The following is a 17,676-nucleotide window of genomic DNA, read 5'->3' on the forward strand; positions in this document are numbered from 1 at the left end:
TGGTTATATTTTCCATTTGTTACTTTATTCTAACCAAAGGAGAACTGGGCCCCTTTGACTTAAAATTAAAAATAGACTGAAGAGATAGTCTTCATTTAGCTCAAAAGGAGGAAAAAAAGGAAAAGAAAACATGGATTTGGCGTGACAGCTGCAGGGACTTTGGACCCACAAAATATTGTTAAAGTGCTGAGAGCATGAGACTTTGGAGAACTATCACAGAGTGAGTCTACAGAACAGGCAACTTATACAGGAACCCTTACAGATGTTGTTAGCAACCACTTAAGTACTTTCCATTATAGTGATTCTGGCTGAGAATAGGCAGGCAACTAGTATGAATAGAGACCCAACTGATCCTTAAATGGGCATTAAAATCAATAGATCACACTCCCAGTCTCTTAAGCACCACGTCTCAGAAGAGAAGGGAAGCTAGGAAGGCAGCGACAAAGACCAGCTGGAGGGGACATTCTTCCGAGCCTTTGGGCTTTTCAGAAGCATTCTACCCACAAGTCCAAGCCTGTTCTAAATTTCCAGGTAGCTCTGGAAGAACAGAACTCAGCCTACTGAGAGAAAGTATAAAGGTGTTGTTATTGTTGTTTAGTTTCTTTTATCTTTGGGATTCATCAGGACATGTCCAAATGGCCAATTTTATCCCTGGTGTTTTGCTTTGTGGGATCAGCAGTCCCCCTCCCTTACTAGGTTTAATTGGCATTTGTTATTGGTGGCAGTATGGTTTTGTTCTTTGCAACCACTTTACTCCTAGACTCTATGCATGGCTTCCGGGATGCCCAGTAGCCTGTGCTGATACTACAACTGGATCCTTGATGCTGCTACTAGGACAGACGGATGCTCTCAACCACCTTGACATAGTGCCAATATGGAGGCACCTTCCTCTGACTCCCAGGCTGCAGGAACTTCTTGATTGTAGAATGTTGCTGATCTTGTTTTTAAATGCCCACAGCAGAGGGAATTCAGGCAGGCACAGGAGACCTGAATTCTTTCACCATTAAAATGGCCTCTAACAATTGTATGTCTTCCTCCTCTGAACTTGTTACTAACAAGAAAACCCTCTCCATGGTTCATTAAACCCTTTTCAACAGGCTTTTAGCTCTCTTCACAAAATGAAGCATGGCTGTCCTCTTTGTCCTTGGGGAGTCCTTTAAATGCAGCCAAAGTAATGATCACTGTCAGGTTTGGATGCCATTAGTCAGTATACACATCAATCCTGACTCTCTCCTTCAGGACCTTCCCATACAAGTTGTGCTTGGCAACAAGATAGCTGAGGAGGAATCCAGTCTGTGTCAGCACCATTCCACCTATTTCAGTCAAGAGCATTTGGCCAAAAAGCAACTTCTTCAAACTCTAATCTGGCTGCAAATAGCAAATCAACTCCATCCTGCCCTGCCGTGGAAGTAAGGAGCTTGGGTTTGGCTTCCATGACTCATGGTTCAGAGTTTCTTTTCTTTTCTTTTCTTCTCTTTTCTTTCCTTTCTTTTCTTTTCTTTTCTTTTCTTTCCTTTTTTAAAATTTATTCACTTGACATCCTGATCATGCCACCCCACTATCCCTCGTCTCTCCTCTCTTCCCAGTCCCACCCTTACAAATCCCTCCTCCCATTACACCATCCCCTTCTTCTCAGAGAAGGGAAGCCCCCCTCGGGTACCACTCCACCCAGGGACATCCAGTCACAGTAGACCTAAAAACATCCTCTCTGAATGAGGCTCAACCAGGCAGTGAAAGTAGAGGAAGGGGATGCAAAAGCAGGCAATAGAGTCAGAGACAGCTTCTGATCCAATTGTTAGGAGACTGGGGTTCAGAGTTCCTTATTCTTCTAGTATCCTATTTACAGGTGTAGGGGACAGAAGTTGTTGCCAATAGTTCATTATCTCGTCACTGGTGACAGATCTTGGAAGTAGGCCTTCCTTAGAGAAAAATAGCAATCTGTTGTTAACTATATTGTCCAATGCTACCTAGACTCTATGACTCCTTAGTTACTTTCTTTTGTCAAGACCCTTTCCATTGCTCTGGCCAGTGAGCAGCATGGCTTTATAAATACTCACAGTGCTTAAAAATTATATAAAGCAATCTTAAACTGGTTTTGGGTCAGATCTGTCCATGCTTCACTGATCATTCTCTGACTCTCTTTCTCATCCATTCTCCTCTCCGTCTTTCTCTGGCTTCTACCATCTGCTGTGCTTTTATTTTGTTCTATTTTCCTCAATAGTAATAAATCTTCAGATATAAAAGTAGCATGGTTTTTAGACATGCAAGGATATGCTAAATAAAGTTCGGTGGCTATGTTAGTCATCATTGTCTGTGAAGAAAATTACCCAACATTTTGTGGCTTCAAATAAAGACAAACATTCATTATTATTTCCCTGATAGTGTTTATAGATCAGGGACTCACAAAGAGTTTGGCTGGGCACTTCTGCTTGTTTCTCAGCAGATCAAACTATTGGTCAGGTTGATGAGCAAGGCATAAAGTTTATAAGTAAATGCAAAGCATGTAGACTAGACAGAGCAATGTAAACAGAACAAAACTGAGAAATTTCACATTTCAATTTCAACATTTACTTGGAATCAGGAATTATCAAGAACAGTATAGCACATGCTGGAAATAAATCCATAGGTTTGTAAGCCAATCACTCTGGAAAACCAGCAAAGCAATTGGAGAAAAGGACATTTTGCTCAAATAGTCCTGCCTGAAAAATTAAACTTAAACTCTGACCTCACAAGACACATTAAAATTCATCAAAATAAACACAAATTTGAATGCAAAAATCAAAACAATAATATGCTCATCCGAAAATACTCAAAGACTGGAAGGGTGATTTGGTTGTTAAAACGATTGCCATGCAAGCAAGAGGACTGGAGTTCAGATCCTCAGAGTCCGAACACATGATGGGCAGGCATTACAGGGTTGGAAGGCAGCCAGGTGATTGGCTGGCTAGCCATTATCAGGGAGGTCTGAGTTCAATTGAGAAACTCTGCCTCAAAGAATAAGGTGGAGAGTGATTGAGGCAGATTCTTCACACCCATCACAACCCTCACCCCCCCACACACAAATACTATATACACACACACCAAGACTCATACACATATGCATACCACATATGTTCACATGACAGTGAGGAAAAATACTTAAGACTTAGGTTAAACGAATAATAGAAATAACTCTAAAAACATAGCACATGAAAGAAAAAAAAAATAAGGAAAAATTGGACCTCATCAAAACTGCACTTCAAAAAGGCACCATTAAAAAAATGAAAAGACTTGAAATAGACTGCAATGGAATGTTTGCAAAATACCTCGCAAAATGACTTGCATCAAGAAACGCAACTTAAAATGCAACAATAATAGCAATGAGGTAGCCCAGCTGTGAAGTGGATAAAAGACATGATGAGACATTTCACCAAAGAAGTTATGGAAAGGATTAATGAGCACAGGAAAAGATACTCAACCCTTTTATTCCCTGTGGAAGTTCAAACTAGAGCTGAAGGGATAAGACTTCTTGCAGGGAAGAGCAGCCATCGTGGAGAGAGCGGAAAGCTTGGAACACTCACACTGCTGCTGTGAATGTGACGTGGTGGAGCCACAGTAGATGTAGTTGTTCAGCTTTTCAAAGAGTTTTCAAGGTATCAAAAGCTTTATTCATAGCAACGAAATAGTGGAAACAACCCAAGCCCATCAAGACCAAAGTCTGGTATAGCTGTGAAATTGAAGGCTGGACAGAAAAGAGTGAAACAAAATACAGATCCACACATCAGGGTTAGACTAAGAATCATTATGTTTGCTGGGCAGTGGTGGCGCACACCTTTAATCCCAGCACTTGGGAGGCAGAGACAGGGGGATTTCTGAGTTCAAGGCCAGCCTAGTCTACAGAGTGAGTTCCAGGATAGCCAGGGCTATACAGAGAAACCCTATCTCGGAAAAAAAAAAAAAAGAATCATGTTAAATAAAAGAAACAAAACTTGTGTGACCGTGTTATTGATTCATTTGTATACATTGTCCTAAGAAGGAGGCAGATCTAGAGAGGCAAAAATAGATTTAGGGCTTCTTAGGGAGATTTGTATGTATGTATGTATGTATGTATGTATGTATGTATATGAACTAAAAATGAAAAATGTCTCTAAATATTAGGTATAACAGTCACATTATTTAACAAGTTTATTAAAAGTCATTCATTTTAAATCTGAAAGGATATAATTCTGTGGTATGCCTTTAAGAGGAAGAGCCTAGAAGTGGGTATTTAAGTCATGGGAAGGGTGCTCAGCAAGACTCCAGTTTCATCTTGTTTCATGGCTTGAGGTCTGAGTGCTTTCTTCAGTGTGTGTTTCTGACATAGTGTTCTGTCCTTACCAGAGGCCCGAATCTGTAGGGTTGCCTCACCTGGACTCTCGAACCTTCAGAACCATGAGTCAAACTAAAACTATTTTCCTTTTCATAAGTGCTCTGTGTCACAAGATTTTATTACAGAGGCAGAAAACTGACTAATACATCCCCAGATACTCAACACACAACAGTGGGATGATACAAGATGGTTAAATAAAAATGTAAGAGAAGGAGGCTCCTGGGAATGTCTGCTGCGTAGCAGTTGCAGTTCTAACTGTTCATGTTAGTACTTCCGATTAGACTCCAGGCCTGGGAATAGTGAGTGCCCCATGGCTCAGGTCTCTGTCCTGTGGGCTTCTGGTTCTGGCCTTTGTTATCCTTGGACATTAGCTCATGCTTCCAATTGAGCTCAAGTTTTCTCAGCTCATGTTCTGCTTGTAAAACATTGCACGTTGCAATGATTTTTTTTTTCCTTTTGTCTTATTTATTGTTCCTTCAACCCAAGTTGATAGGATTTTAAAAATAAATCTTTTAAAGGCATTGGGGGGTGGGGAGGGTTTTGCAGATTTTATTGGAGTTTGCTTCTGTAGACCAAAGCCATTTTCTCAAATGAGTATGCTATCAGTCCCTCTCTATCCCTGGATCCAACAAAGTTGGTGTGGGCAACCATCCCAGAAGACCCATTGTTTGATATAATTGCTCTTGAGCAGTCAGTCATGAGATCTGACAGAAACTTCTAGTCCTTTTCTCGGCTTCATCTGGGTGATGTTTCCCCAACAGCCCTAGATTTGATCTTTGTCAGAACTCATCATATCTTGCCTTATCAGTGATTGTCATTTGTAAAACTATTACTCTAAAATCCAGAAAGTTCTGCCACGTTTGCTTATCGTTTTTCTTTAGTCTAATGGGTCTCAATTATATGTTGATATCTTTTTTATCAGATTACGCTCTGCAAACTTCAACATTTTCTCATAAATTCCTCTCATCTCTCACTAACCTCCTGTGAAGACACACCTAATCCATCCATTAAGGACCACCTGGCTCCTAATCACTCCCTGCTCCACCATCACCCTCACATTTCAGGTTTTTAGTTCAGTAGCACCCTATTCCCAAGCACTGAAATCTGCATTAATGATCTCTAACTGTACGACATATTACCTTTACGTGCTATAGATTCAAACAACTCTAAACATCACCTCACTGTTTCTGTGGCCTGTGCATTTATGAGTTGATTTGGAGGTTTGGCCTAGAGATCTCCTCACCTGATTCCAAGGCTAGATGTCAGCAGGAACCAAAGACATCCAAAGGCTGTACTGAGCTGGAAAACCTACTCCCAAAGACACTCATTGGGTGGAAGGCCTTTGAAAAAGTCCAGCTTTTGTGTATCTTACTTGACCAACAGAATGTGATTGACATGATACTCTGCGCCTTGCAAGCCCAGGTCAGAAGAACTGTTGCAACTTCTATCAGGGTCTCCTGTAATCCTGCTCTAAAATTCAGCGACCACATACACAGAGGAGGCTCAGCCACCGCTGTTGGGATTCCCACAGGACATCAGTCAGTAGCCAGCACCAGCTTGTCATCCTGTTCGTGAGTGCACCAGACCCAGAGCAGGTTCTCGGGTGACACTGTCTTCACTGGACTCTTCTGAATTGCAGATATATGAGCTAAATACATTTTGTCTATCATTTTAACCTCTTACTTTGGAGATGGTTTACGTCAACAGATACCCGGAGTAAGAGCCAGCATCTGGGTGAAAAAAATTTTTTTTTGAAAGAGAGATGGAGGTATGACAAAAAGAGAAAACTTAAATGCATGAAAAACTCCCAGAATTGAACCTCCAGATTTAAAGCAAAAAAATAAAAAATAAAAAAAAATAAAATACTGAGGTCTATCACATTCAAACAAAACCTATCCAGAGAGCATTATCCTAAAATGTAGGAATACTACACACTAGAACACATGGCTACTCACAAATGGAGTAAAGGTCTGGTTGGAAAAGTCACACAGAAATGTCAAAAAAAAAAAAAAATCAAACTGCTGTTAGTAGTGCTGGATGCCAGAAGGCAAGCTATGTCCAAAGTCACCGGAAAAGTATTTCCAACCCAGAATTCCATTCCCATTCAAAGCATTGGTCAAGTGTGGAGAGAACATACATCCAGTTTTCCATGCAGGGTCTCAAACATTTATCCTGCTAAAAACCAACAGAGTAACCGTGAAAAAAGGGATCTCAAGAAAATGGACCCAGTGTCTGGGCACTTGAGAGAGGAAGGAGGCTTCTTCTAGGAAGAGCGAGCCTAGAATTTCACCACGCCTGGGAGCAGCATCCAGGAACCAGCAGTCCAGCATGGAGAAGAAAGACCTGAGTGCCCAGGAGGTGATCAGCACATTCCTGGGCATCATGGCCGTACGGAAAGGACTTTTGCAGTTCTGATAGCGATGCATTTTGCAATTAGATATAGATGAATTAAAATTGAGTAAAATGAAAAGTCACAGTAAAGGCAACATCAAGTTCTCTTCATTTTTCAACTTTTAGGAGATGTAGATTCACCTAGGCCTGTCTGGGAGAAGACCTCCTGAGGTGTCTAATGGAGGCAGGAATACCCTGACTATGGGGAGACTCTCCTACGGGCCAGGCCATAGATTGAGTGGATGAGAAATCCAGTGGAGCACCAACATTCATCTCTCTCTGCCTTTTGACTGAGGAGTCAGTGTGATCAGCTGCTGTAGGCCCCTGCCACCTTCGCTATGATGGCTGCCTCCACCTTTCCCAATACCAGAGACTATATGTTGTGGTAAATCTCCAACCCAAATAAGCCTTGGCAATTAAAAACACAACTCAATTAATATGAATACATGCTGAGCAGATCTACCACTACACTACCATCTTCCCCATATAAGAGACCCCTTAGAACTTGCAGTTTCTCCAGGCCAGGTGCTTCTGCTTCACTTTCCTCCTTCCTCCTCCTCTGTCTCTATCTCTGTCTCTGTCTCTGTCTCTCTCTCCTTTTCTCCCAAAACCTTCAGCTTCACCTTCCCCTATTTCTCCACCCAATCACCTGCTCTAGCCTTTATTTATAAATTAAAGTGGGAAGAAAGTTTACAGGAAATCACCTGAGTGCTGAATTATTCCTTATTCGAAGCCTTTCACAGGAGAACAGAATTAACATCAAATACAATTAGCCCCAGGGCTATCCGCAGCAGCAACTATAGTCTCTGATCATTAGCCAGAGTAAATGCCTCTCTCTTTTTATGATTCTTCTGTGATGGCCATGAGAAAAATTCCTAATGCAAATAGAAATGTAATACTGTATAGTCTCAATTATGAAAACACTTTTAATAGCAATGATATTTTAAGTGTAGACTATTTAAACCCAACCTGAAATTGTGACATGTTACATGTAAGAACATGGGGGAGAAAAAGCATACATGCCAGGGCAGAAGGCCATTTTACAGGATTTTGTTTTGTCTTCTGACAGGCTTATTGTTTTCAATTTTAAAAACCCAGGGTTCTGGGCAAATGGTTCAGGAGATACAATGGTTGCTGTGTAAGCAGTGGGGCCTGACTTCTGATGTTCACTAGTCACATAAAAGCTGGAAGCCAGAGAATGATAGACCACTGGAGCTCAAAGGTCAGATTAAAGAGTCTAGATTAGCCGGGCGGTGGTGGCGCATGCCTTTAATCCCAGCACTTGGGAGGCAGAGGCAGGTGGATTTCTGAGTTCGAGGCCAGCCTAGTCTACAGAGTGAGTTCCAGGACAGCCAAGGCTACACAGAGAAACCCTGTCTTGAAAAAACTTTAAAAAAAAAAAAAAGAGTCTAGATTAATCAATGAGGTCCAGGTTCAGTGATAGATAGATAGATAGATAGATAGATAGATAGATAGATAGATAGATCTAGATAGATAGACAGATAGACAGACAGATAGAGGTAGAGAACAATAGAGGAAGAGTCCTGATGTTGACCTTACTCGTACACACACACACACACACACACACACACACACACACACACACACTGTGAGTATACATGTGCACACTCACAAATACATGCATATACATGCACCACAGAAAAACATGGAAAGACACCTACTTAAAGGACTTGCATATAAGGCAATAGCATTATGACATAGACCTATATGATTTGCAAGTCTTTTAGGCTCAGAGAGAACAGGGCCAGAATAGGAGTTGGGTAAGGCAGATGCTCAGGGCTCCAACTTAAAGTGCTCCTCTCTCGGTGAAAAGCTTGGTTGGTGCCTCACTTAGCACACCTGAGTCCAGTGCTTACCAGAAAGCACTGGGAATCGTAAAAGTGTTGGTAGAAAGAGCAAACTGGGGCCTGTGAAATGTCTCAGGATGTAAAGGCTTGTACCACACAAGCCTAGCAACATGGGTGTGATCCCCCAGCTCCATGAAAAGTCAAAAGACCTAATTCCACAAAGCTGTTCTCTGGCCTTTACATCCATGATGTGCTTGCCTTTCCAAATAATATTAAACTAACTTACTAAAAAAAACCTTCAGATTTAAGGAAAGAAGAGGTCAGTATGGAGAGAGGAGACGAGGCTTGGCACTCTGTTTGGACACAACTTAAGTGGTTGTTGAAGAGTCTTTTAAATCCGTCCTGAAGAAAAGAGGCTTTTACAAGGCAGAGAAGAGAAAGGCATTACAAGTTCAACAAATGAACCAAGCTGGCTGAGGACTGAACCCCTAACACATCAGGTTAGGGACAGTGAACGTAAGTATTAAAGAAGCAGTAGCAGGGCAGTGGTGGTGCATGCCTTTAATCCTAGCACTTGGGAGGCAGAGACAGGAGGATTTCTGAGTTCAAGGCCAGCCTGGTCTACAGAGTGAGTTCTAGGACAGCTAGGGCTACACAGAGAAACCCTGTCTCAAAAAATGAAGAAGAAGAAGAAGAAGAAGAAGAAGGAGGAGGAGGAGGAGGAGGAGGAGGAGGAGGAGGAGGAGGAAGAGGAGGAGGAGGAGGAGGAGGAGAAGGAGAAGGAGGAGGAGAAGGAGAAGAAGAAGCAGTGAAAAGCAGAATTCATTGGTTCTTTATGATGAATCATGATTATTCTAAAACACTGGGTAAATTCTTAGTACATAGGTGCTTAAGAAGAATTTGCTTTTGAAGCAGAAAAATACCTTGCATTTTGTTACCTTTCTGTGCCACAGAATCAAAATAAAACCCAAAGGTTGGCCAGCATCTATTATTGATAAAATATTGGCCAATAGGGGACCTTGAGGCACTTGGCATAAATGTTTCTTATACACATGCAAGAGATGCTTCCATTCAGAATCGCTTTAACACAGATGCTGGTTCTGCACAGTGGAGTTGTGCCCCTATCAAGAGGACTACACATTGCTAGGTGCCACTGGACTTCTCTGCCCGGTTCCAAAGCCAGGTCCCCATGACTCCCTGGGAACTAGAGGAGAAAGTTTAGGCAGGAGAAGCTGAGAAGTCGTGATGATTGGAGATATCCTTCTGAAAACAAACAAACAGTTCGTCCCAGATCCTCTGGGGAAGGGGTTGGCAGGGTTTTGTTTGCCTATTGACTGGCTTAGCATAATATTTTCTCAATCTCCCTACCGTATCAATTTCTGACAGTACAATTGAACCGAGGCAGGAGAGCATTGTCTACAAGACCAGCGAAGGAAATTGGGAACTTGGTTGGAGGCTGTAAATATCCTCTTGGTCTTTCGATGTGTTTATTCTGAAGTGCTCTCTTACGGAGTTGAGAGGGTTCTGGGACACACTGGCACCAGGTTTTCAGTGGGAAAGATCAGTGGCTGAGATAAGGGTTGGGGGGTCCGCCTTGAGACGTGCCATGAAGAAAAGATCTGATTTTGTCGTTAGATCTCTCAAAAGGGTGGTGAGTCGGACTCTAACAATGGAGTATTCAGAAGAGCGCCTGGAAGGCAGGAAAGGAATTTTTAAACATAAATGTCACAGAGGCTTAAGGGAGGAGAGCACCACTCCCTCTTCTAACAGCGATGCTGATTAGCCATCCGTAAGGCACTAGAAGTAGACTCCTACGTCTCTCAGAACAGTGAGACTCAAAGGATAGCAAATTCTGCAGAAATGCTGTTCAGGGAATCTAGTCCTCATGAGCCTGACTCAGTGTGGGTGGTCCCGGTTGAGCCCAGGGGGATGAGCTTGTTTATTACTATCCTAACAGATTTCCTTACTCGAGAGGATAGATCGTTGGCAAAAACAGGGGGCGGAGTGCAAAGGGGAAAAATAAAAGAAATATAGCACCACAGGACATCACAGCTAAAGAAACAGGGAAAAGAATACAGACACACACAAGCATATGAAGGAGAGAGAGGGGGAAGCTTGCAGATCAGATCACTAAAAGTTACACAGGAGAATAGAAGATTCACACAAGTGGGTGGTCCACCAAAGCAAGCAAGAACTACTCTGAACTAACCACACAACACATGCGTACACACACACACACACACACACACACACACAGAGAAATATGGGCTTCTCTGTGTGTCTGCAGTTCTTCAATTTGAAGTCTCTTGTTTGTATTTAGTATGGAGTGTTTTCCCTAAAGGATATCCTGTTTGAGATTAGTATTGGGGCTGGTTCCTCCAAACATCCTTAAAGAAACATCCAGGGAAACGAAATAAGCCCCCACCCCTCCAGTGATAGGCCCAGTGATTTGTCTGCAGGAGGTCAGAAAGAGTCTTAGCCTGACGGAAGATACAGCCTCATATCATCTGGCAGATTCCTGCTCTGACCTAACATTGACAGCCCCTCAGAGCTCATTGATTGATACAATCCAGGTGAGGCCAGCTTCACAGCTACTGGTGGCCTGTCCTCAAGCCAGGCTGTGACCCAATTCCCTTGCCTATGAAATAAGGATAAACGTTCACTTCACACTATCATCTGGAGACTCAAACAAGCAAATGGATATAAAGGTGTCCTACAGCTTATGACATCCATGGCGTGTGTTACTATCTCACATTTACTTGCATTTGTCTGAAGATAGCCTCACAAAATGAATGAAGAAGCAGCTGAAAAAATAAAATGATTAAAAGTGGTTTCACAAATGAAACCCAACAAGACTCAATGTATTCTCTGTATACTTAAAAAATACCTTAGAAATAATATAAATATCATGTCACATCTAAAGTATCAGATTCTCCAATCATGGTGTCTGTTTCCTCTTTCGTTAAATACTAAAAAGGGTGCAAGACTAATGGTGTTAATATGAGTGGGAGATAAAAATTAAGAACCAAAAAAAAAAAAAAACCAGTATGTGACCCAGGAAATTGTCCATCCCTACTCTGAAGGGGCTACAATCCATCACTGGCTTTCCCACCGTGACTATCGGCTTAGATTTCCAACAAAGTTTACCTGGATAACTGAAGCAGCATTTGTAACTGAAGCAGCATTTGTAACTATGCCTCTTCTGATTTGTTTTAACTTTCTCAGGACAAAACTAGACAGCACATTCATGGTCTACCTCTTTGTTTGCTTTGCTTATATTTAGAAATGTCCACTTTCCTTAATCAGTCTATCTCTGAAATTTTCCCTGAAATAAAAAATATGACCCCTTCCTTCTCTCTTTCATTTGCTGCCTGTTATGTCAGGAGGTGACCCTTCCTTTGGTGTCCCTCTCCTTCTGCACTATCCACCACCAAAGTGGCAGAATGTTCCCATTCAATATGACCTAGAACAGTCTGTGGAGTTTTTTTTTTTTTTTTTACAACATACCACAAATCACACAACACTGTGATTATTTATATTTTCCCTATAAACACTGTAAGGAGGGATATTATGTGAAATATATGTTTGTATTTCTCAGACTTTGTACAGTATTGTCATAAGCCAAGTTCAATGTCAAATGATGGCTGTGTGCTCATTTGAAGATTTTTAAGAGTGAAGTCAGACAGCTATCCTTTCAGGATGCATTGACATTCAAACTCTGCAGAGGCAGGGGGTGGGCAGGAGGGTGTGTATCTGCATCCTAGATATCCCTTTCTCCCTAGACCTGAGATGGGAATTTAGAGGGCAGTGATTTACTTAGAAAGGGGAGAAGCAGGCTGAAGGGAAGGGAGTTATTGAGTATTTCCCACAACTCCAGGAAAGGGAGATAACATACTCCATTTTATTCCTACAATAATCATGAAATCTTGGTGGTTATGACCTTCCCTTTACAGGTGAATAAACTAGGAATTGAATATTTCTTATTTTTTGAAGATCATATAATTTTTTAGTGACAAAATTGAGATATGAACTACAGTATTCTGCTTTTTGTTTGTTTGTTTTATACAAATCAAGAAAGTACATCTTCCTGAGAATATGTGTGTGTGTGTGTGTGTGTGTGTTTGTGTGTGTGTGTGTGTGTGTGTGTGTGTGTGTATGGTGAGAGAGAGAGCAAATACTAGATCCTTTCTAAAATACAAAGAAACTAAAACTATCATTCTATAACTTTTTAAGGAAAGGCATAGAAAGAAGCATTTTTAGATTTAGTGCAATCTACTTCTGACTGCACACCCAGGATTCCAGGTTCCACAACCTCCTGCTCTGGGATCAGCATCACCACACGAAGGAGTCTGAGAAGTTCTGGACCACCATCAAGAGAGCCGTAGATGCATGGCCAGAGCCAAGAGGAGCCTGATGACACCATTGTTCCAGACTGTGAGTTGGCTTCCATCTGGGATGTGTGTGGTCCAGGGTGGGAAAATGAAGCATCCGGAGCTCATTCGAGAGCTTAATGGCTCAAACTTGCTCGAGAAGACATTTCAAATTTCACACCCAATGAGGCATTTCCCGTTCCTACCAGAACACCTGACTCCAGCTCTGGGATGTGCGGTAACTTGCCAAGGAGATTGATGTAAGCCATTTCTGCCTGGGCCATTTATAATTAATAACAAGGACCCACATCTGTTCAACGGGCAGAGAATAACACTGTGGGTACATGGCTCTAAATGGAACACCTTTCTTGCAAGGTCCCTGAGGTCATTGAAAACGGAGTAGAAAGATGGTAAGAGGCGGCGGTGGACATTTTCAGGTTTTTGTTAGACATGACTGCACAGCTGCGCACTAGAACTCACAGTGACTACAAATGCATATACAAGATGTACACAAGATCACGGCAGCAAACATCACAGCATGGGTTGAGAAGGTGCTCGTGATAATTGGTGGCCACTAGGGAAGGGAGAATCAATTCTCTTCCAGGATGCACTGGAATCCTGAGAAATCCTACTCACACATTAGTAGATGATTCTTTACCCATGCATATACAGGAAGCCTCAAGTGGATTCAGTGCCTTTAAAAGCAGAGGGCATGAAGTTCTAATGGGTAGTGGGAGGGGAAATGAAAGGAAAACAGAGGAGAAGGAATGGGGGCTTTTGGGGGGGAGTGGATTTGACCAAAACACATTGCATTCATGCATAAAATTCTCAAACAATAAACACATGATTACTAAGAAAAACCTCATTCCAGGAGATTCTAGGCTATGTCAACTTGACAGTTAAAACTAAGCAGCACAGCTCCTAACCTCATTTCATAGAGAGATAGAAGCAGGAGATGGAGATTTCATTAGTATGATTCTTCCGGGCAAGTCTCTGTAAAAACCGTCATGAGAAATGCTGTCACGACACATTGTTGAATGTGGAGGAAATTTTTTTTTTTTTTTAAAGAAATGCAAATCCTTAGGCTGATAGTCTGGAAAAAGAACATTTATCAGAAGATGCTTGTTTTCTGTCTTCTTTTTCATGTTCACTAGGTCAGAGTCACATGCAGCCTTGTGTGTTGATCCTCACCCAGAGCACACAGCCTTCTCAACAGGGGTGGGCAGCTGGGCTTCTGCATTCCCAGAGTCAACAAAGGACAAGGTCTTCTCATCCATGAGTACAGGAACTGGGTTCCAAGAAAAAGACCTCCACTAAGAGGAAGGATTGGGTCACATCTGCAAACAGGCCTCTGTGCCAGACTCCTGGCCAGTTTTTTTTCTTTTTTTACAGAGCACTTATATACAAAGACAGATAAAATAAACCAAATAAAATAAATTATCAAGAGGTTACATTAGGGTAAGGAAAACGAAGCTGCTGACAGATAATTGTGAAGAGTATTGTGATTCTCATTGTCCTCACACTACATACACAACACCCATGTACACAAAAGATTATGTTTTCCCAATAACTGTATGCATAAGAACTTCATGAATAAGCACACATGTGTGAATGTGCACACACACACACATACACACACACACACACACACACACACACACACACACACACACACCCATCTCTTTTTTCAATGATTGTCAGGTACGAATCCTACTTGTTAGATTGCACTTTTTTAGAAGGATGAAGTAATTCTTATCTCAGAGCCAAATCACTGCTGGGACCAAAAATGAGATAGGATTGTACAGGAAAGCCTCCAGCCATGTCCCCAAGACGCTGGCAACATTATGTCCTCAAGTCTACAATCTTGAGCCTGCTACGGTGAATCCTGTCGGGGAAACTGCTTCAGTTTAACTCTCTCTGGGTTGGTATGTGCATCTTCTACTAGAAAAAAAATGAAAAGCTTGTTATTTTTGAGAACCAAAAGGGGGAAGAGGTTGGCTTTTTCCATGAAGGGCCAACCAACAGCTGTGATTTTTTAATGGCAGTAACTGACAGTAACAGCTTGGTGGCATCGTATTTAATGGGAAGAGACTAGTCACATCATGCCCTGGTTGCTATGTACAGAGATGCAAGGAGTCCATAACAAAGGGTGTGAGAACTGTTGCTTAGGGTAGAAGGAAACAGAGCCTGCCCCCAAGACAAAGGGGAGGACTTGTGCATCTTATAAGAATTTACAAGGTGAACAGAGTGGAGTTTGGGGAGGTGATCCCAGGAAGCAAAGAAATCATGAATTGCTTAGCTAGCTCTCCAAGAAACTTCATTTCACTTGGAACAACCTAATTAAAGAGCACAGGTCTCCTGTGACCATATTTATGCAGAGCAAATAACTGGCATTTCAAAAAATAGTATCATTTTTCCATTTTACACCCTAGGGAGTTCTTTGACCCACAGCCAATTGACCATTTCTAGGAGGAAGATGAGAAATGAGCCGCATCTTTTAAGATTTGAAAGCTGAAGATGGAGCAGGTTTCATTATCCTGAGGAAGAAATAATTCCTAATAAATGTGTGAGGTTTAAAAAAAAAAAACCAGCCCACATATTTTCTTTACTTCTCACCATTTACCCACCAAGAAGAGACAATCAAGGACATGTGTGCCTGAAACCTCACTGGAGATGTAGCTGAGTAGGACATTGCCAAGTCCAGGTTAGAAGCCAAAGCTGCTGACTGATGTGGGAGCCAAATACAGGAGGCAGGAGGCTGAAATGTCAAATAGCTCAAAGACAAGATCGAAAGCCCTGGAAGCTCTCTGTGAAAGAGAGGAGGCAACAGACAACTGTTCTGTCAATTTGTGCATAACCTTTGCTAGAGTGTGGCAGCATTAATACACATTGTTCACAGCTAATAATCCAACTGTAGAGCAAGTCATATTTTCCTTTGATGTCAAACCAGAATTTTGTATCTTAGATCTTCCTGTCATGAGGAAGCCCAGCTCTTCTATCAGGCTTCTCAGAACAACCATTATTAAATGTCCAAGAAGAGAGTTAAACCAAGAGATTGGAACAAAACTGAGAAACCAAATAGGCCTTGATAGACTTGCATGGTGCATCAGATGTAATGGTAGGAGAGTACATATACATTAAAGGCACATAGGCAATTGTACAGAGCAAATATCATCTTGGGCCATACAACTAATCTTTACCAAATTTAAGGTGGAAATAGTATCACATGTCTACACATGAGTAGCAAGAGATAAGGGAAATTTCACAAGTATGTGGATATTAAACAATATGTTCTTGAACAACAACGAATGGGCCAAAGAAATCAGACAGCATTTTGAAATGCATGAAGAAGACAATACCAAACACCCAAACCTAAGGAATACAGCAAAAACTCCCAGGAAGGACATTTTAACAGGAAACATCTGATCAGAAAAGATGCATGGCCTCAGATGAGTGATCCAACTTCCTACCTGAGGAATTATAAAGACAAATTAAACTCTAGACACCTTGAAACAAGTAATCACATTATGTAGAAGAGAAGGGAATTTTAAGTCCTTTAACTAAGGTCAGTATTACCCTGGTATCAAAAGTCAAAGATATTTCTATTTGTTTATCACATAGGATATTCTGTTTCATTACGGTATTTTCAGAGAAAATGTACTTTTGTTTATTCTCTTACCTTCCCATCTTCCTCAACACTCCCCCACCCATGTAACTCCTCCAGCAGCTTCCACTCCACTTTCACATCATGTGGATCTTCTGCCTCTTCTTCACCATCTCTTTCCCCCTCTCTTGGACTCTTCTCTAGTTTTATAGTCTCCATCCCCTAACACCCATTTAGACATATAAATACATACATACATACATACATACATACATACATTAAAAACTAGGATTCACACATCCACCCTCCAAAGCTCAGGGAATAACTCGAAGAGGCAGCAAAAAGATTGTAAAAGCCAGATGTATAGCAAGACCAGAACAGTTGTGGTTGCCTGCCCAAGTAGACCTGCCCAAGATCAAACCAACCAACATTCAGCATGGAGTGGAGAGGGGTTCATGAAGCCCCTTACCCTAAGAAGCTATAAACAGTTCATGGATTCAGGGGGAGGGAGAGTCAGTCTCCCTTAAGAGGATGGCCTCTGGATACACCTAGTCCTTTAGCAACTTGAGTGGGAGGGGGAGCTGATAGCTAGAGGTGGACTCCCCCTTCTGGAAGGAGGAGAGGGAGAAATTGGTGGAGGATCTATGTGAGGAGGTACTAGGAGAAAAGGGGTACTGGTATTGAGATATAAAGTGAATAAAATAAATTTAGTAAAAATAAACAAAAAATGTTTGACCTCTGAGTAGTTGCCCATGCTTCAATGGATGGTCATACCCATGCATAGATAAGCAGCATAAATAAGGCTCAATTGGTTATATTTTTTAAGAGGACCCCAGGTTAGTAGATTCGTAGGGATACTAGTGAGTGATGGTGACCTCACGGGAGTTCAGGAAGGAATGAGTGTGAATATATCAATATATGTTGTATACATGTATGAAATTCTAAAAATATCCTAGTATTAAAAAGGGATGGTCCATATATCAGAGAAAATGTGATTCTTGTCTTTGTGAATCTGAATCATCTTGCTTACTGTATTTTTTTGTATATATCCATTTTCTTCAAATTTTCATAATTTCATATTTCCTTACAGCTGGGTAAACTCCATACTTTCACTATCCGTTCATCTGTTGATAGGAATTTGTAGTGGCATTCCTG

General features: G+C 41.5%; 1 pseudogene; it reads right to left on the reverse strand.

Moving 5' to 3' along the window:
• Positions 1-830: 830 nt before the first annotated feature.
• On the reverse strand, positions 831-16,740 carry LOC116078723 (annotated as a pseudogene).
• Between the last annotated feature and the right edge of the window lie 936 nt (positions 16,741-17,676).

This window comes from Mastomys coucha, unplaced genomic scaffold, assembly GCF_008632895.1.
Source record: "Mastomys coucha isolate ucsf_1 unplaced genomic scaffold, UCSF_Mcou_1 pScaffold5, whole genome shotgun sequence".
Lineage (NCBI taxonomy): Eukaryota > Metazoa > Chordata > Mammalia > Rodentia > Muridae > Mastomys > Mastomys coucha.